The 4,146-nt window shown below is 36.3% G+C and overlaps 1 long non-coding RNA gene across 1 annotated transcript; it reads right to left on the bottom strand.

The window, feature by feature from the left end:
• Window positions 415–2,152, bottom strand: LOC108661734. The gene is made up of 3 exons (XR_001927511.1): window positions 2,112–2,152; window positions 1,372–1,446; window positions 415–446 (listed from the first exon to the last, which is right to left on the bottom strand). It is a non-coding gene; the product is annotated as an uncharacterized LOC108661734 (long non-coding RNA).

Below are 4,146 nucleotides of genomic sequence, written 5' to 3'. Positions count from 1 at the left end.
CATAAACCATGGTAAAGAGCTTGTTTCCCGATTTCTAAAACCCTTTACATATATAGCTTATATATATATATTCTATCACGACCCAAATTTCGGGTCATGACCGGCGCATGGGCCCAATGGACGTAGTCCACTAAGCCCAAGCAAGCCTATTAATCTGACATGTTCATCATTCCATCATAAACTACTAAGTCATATATCATAACTTAGAATCAAAATAATATTAAGCATTGCCACTTCATACTGGCATACCAAATAAATGTATATACACTGTCTATACATGTATCTTAATAATTCACATTAGGTTCATCTATACACAACAAAAGGAGACTCGATGTCCAGGGGAGAGACTTGGATGAATGTACAGCTACTGAATGCTGAGACGCCTACCAAAAGATGGATACAAGCCCACGAGGACACCTCGTCCTAGTTACCGGCTGTCTCTTAATCTGAAAATATGAAGTTGAAAGCGGTGATCATAAACTCAGTGAGTGAACAAGAAAGGGAACAAGCATACTATAAGGAATGTTTAACGAAATCATGATGCATTCATTTTCTCAAAACAATGCAATTGTTTTGGCTCTTTTAAACCCTTTATGTAAACCCCACATGAGTAAATCACTTTACAAAGATCCATGCTCAACTATCGTACCAAAGAAATAAGAAATATGGCAAAAACCCACAAGTTAGCAAAATGGACAGAAAGTTTGTCACTGCACCGAACTTCATTCTCGCTGCAGCGAGAACCAGGTTTAGTGAAGGCCCTCAAATTCGAGAGTTTCTCGCTGTAGCGAGAATGAATCTCACTGCAACGAGGATCAGAACATCAAGGAAAAAGTCTCCTTTTCCCTTAAAACAAGCCATCCTACTAAAATAACAATAGCAACATGTAACACATGTAAACTCTCAAATTTCAACAAATCAAATGCTCACATATTTGCATTTACAACCATATACCCATCATCATCATGCACACCATCCCATCATCATCATTCCCAGCTCATGCGCACTCCCTACTCGCACATGGCTAGGTCATCACCGGGTTATGTGCACTCCCTACTCGCACATAACTGGGTCATCACCGGGTTATGCGCACTCCTTACTCACACATAACCGGGTCATCATCAGCTTATGCACACTCCCTACTCGCACATAGCCGAGTCAATATCATTACACAACAATGTATTCATATATATATATCAACACAATGTGGTAATGCATGAATCAATAATAGTCACATGTCACAAGATGAAGACAATCTATCAAAAGCTTGTTCCCAAGGCACTTGTTTTATGAAAAGTTGGATAATCCATTCAAATGTTTAACAAATACATTATATCCCCAAAACAAGTTTTGAAATGCAAGTCCACTCACCGGTATAAGGAGTAGAAATACTTCTATTTTCAGTCTGCGGGTATAGTCCTTTACCCGTACGCAATGGCTCACCACCTAGCCATAATCCATGACACATATTCCAATTAAATTATGTCTAATAGTCATAAGCTATTTCAGGCTCAATATATATATGATATGAAATTAAAAATGCACAGGTAGCCATCTAGACTCGGTATTGGCCTAAGTCAATTTTTCATCCGATAAATTGGCCAATGCATCCAATTTCACTCCAACTTGCTCCATTTCTTTTCCAATCCCTCAATTCACCAAGCACAAACTAATTAACACACAATTAGGCAAAATTTATCTTCATTTTTCTTCTTGGAATTTTCGGCCAACAATGGTACACTAACTCCGTGATTTTTCCTACTTAATTTCCTCACCATTATTCATTAATTCCTACACCAAAAACTATTATTTCTTAATCAAATCACCTAGAATAACATCCCATTCTTCCTCATTATTCACTTAGAGAATTTGGCTATTGATGGGCAACAAACCTTTGGTGGTTTTCTTCATTTGTTTTCATGCTACACATCATTAATCACCTAAAAACACTAACATACCTAAAAATCAAACCAATCTAAGATCATTCTCTCTCCATACCCATTTTGCCTACCACTTATTCACTATGAAATCATGTTTCTCAACCATAGAAATAAGAAAATAAAGCATGGGTATTGTAAATCTCAAGTAAAAATAAAGAATTTTCACTTTACCTTGCTTAATTCCTTGGAATCCCACACTTTTTCTTCAATTTTCCCACCTAGGGTTTGTGTTCTTTCCTTTCCTCTTCACTTCATGCTTTGGCCAGCCATATGGGTGAGACTAAGAGAGTTTTAAATAGATTTTACAAGGAAATTCTAGAATGATCCAAGCTTGACACATGGCATGTTTCCATTGGTCCATGTGTAATACTTATCCATTAAGCAATCTCTCTCCACCACATAAAATGTTTCAATTATCCACAATGTAAAATGTTAATGGATGAAATGCATGGGCATGATAAGTGTCAGGTGGTGTAAAATTCCAAAAATTCCCATTTTATCCTCGGGTCACAAAATTACCATTTTGCCCCTAGAACATGAAAGTCATCAAAAATTTTATTTCCTTGTCATTTCACCCATATTTTCATCATTCATTTATTCTTTAGACCTACTTAAGCCATAATATTGTTTAAAACTTACTTTTATGGGCTTATTGAGAAAATGACGAAATTACCCCTTATTAGGGATATCGCATATATTTCTATCTACGAGTCTATAAAGGTCAAGGTCTCACATATTCAAAACAATTTCAAAAGGCATGGCATCCATAATTGCCTAGCATTTCTACCAACTCCTGCTTTGCAAAGTGACAGTTTACAAATCTTAATCATATAGTTATATATGAAACATCATTCCATATATTACGGAATCTTTTTAAAATAAACACCCCTTACTCACCTCACAATAGTAGGACACTACGTTGCTATCAGTTCGGGTGCATCTCTAGGTAATTCCAGTTACCAGTCACCCGTTATCTACTTCGGTACACCACCACAACAAACCTTCCTCATTTGCACACTTCCTAGCAACAAATTAAACTCAATATACTTAATTATACACATATATGGGCAGCACCTTGATTAACGAATCCTTAATCAAATTTCATATTTTTCATCTTCATCATTCACAATAATCTAACATGCAATCTATGAACTTTCAACCAACCAAATCCAATACAACATAATGTACTCACATTGTATGCTTACCTTTCAGTTTTTATCTTGAATTCCACATATAGCTCACAATCTCCTTACTTCCTCGGTCACCCTTGCTGCCACAAGCATAAAGAATTAATACACATCTCATTTTCCTTTTCACTTATGATCTCAAGATTAAAACACTTACCCAACACTTATCTTGCTCAAAATTACCATACTTCTAAGATTCACTTACATGCGTTCACCTGATTCTTTAATCCCTCGAATATCCATGCTACCACAAGCACAATCTCACATTACAATCGGTTTACAAAGCATGCATTCAAACAAGATGACAACTTTTACCTTCCTTACCTTGGAATCAGTAGGCCGAACCTCCCATGCCTTCTTAAAGCTCCAACCATGGCATGCAAGAAAAAACCTTTCAGTTTTTCTCCAATCTTCCCCAAAATGGAGCCTCCTCCAAGCCTTTTTCTTTTTCCTTCTTTCTCTTTTTACTTTGTTATGGGTAGATCTCTCAAGGTAAAAGCCTTGGAATGGCTTTCATTTCCCATTTTCTCATACATGGGCAGATTGCCCAAGGTCACTTCCTTTTTCTATTTTTTTTTCTCTTTACATATCATCCCATTCAATTCCTTACTTAGTTATTAATGCCACTTTCCATTGGGGGCTTGTGTATGCAAAGTTTCCTTATCCATTCATTTATCCTTTGGTTAGATTACCTTGCCCATACATTGATTCACATGGTATTCTTTTTGGTTTATTTATTTTGCATTTCATTTCACATGCATTTCCTTTCATGCACCATATTATTTCTCCAATCACATTTCATGCATAACCTTTATCTTGTATTTTATTTGGTCATTCATTGTTCTATTCAAGTCACATGCATCCCACATTTTGATTTCCTCATTTGGCCACCTAATGCACAAATCTCATTACATGCAAATAAATTTCGTCATATTCTTCCTTTTACTATACATGGTGGGGGTCCCACATGTTCCCCACTAACTTTCTCCTTTTTGCATGCTATGATTTACGTGTAACAA

Source organism: Theobroma cacao, chromosome 4 (genome assembly GCF_000208745.1).
Source record: "Theobroma cacao cultivar B97-61/B2 chromosome 4, Criollo_cocoa_genome_V2, whole genome shotgun sequence".
Taxonomy (NCBI): Eukaryota; Viridiplantae; Streptophyta; class Magnoliopsida; order Malvales; family Malvaceae; genus Theobroma; species Theobroma cacao.
This window is presented reverse-complemented; position numbering and strand designations above follow the sequence as displayed.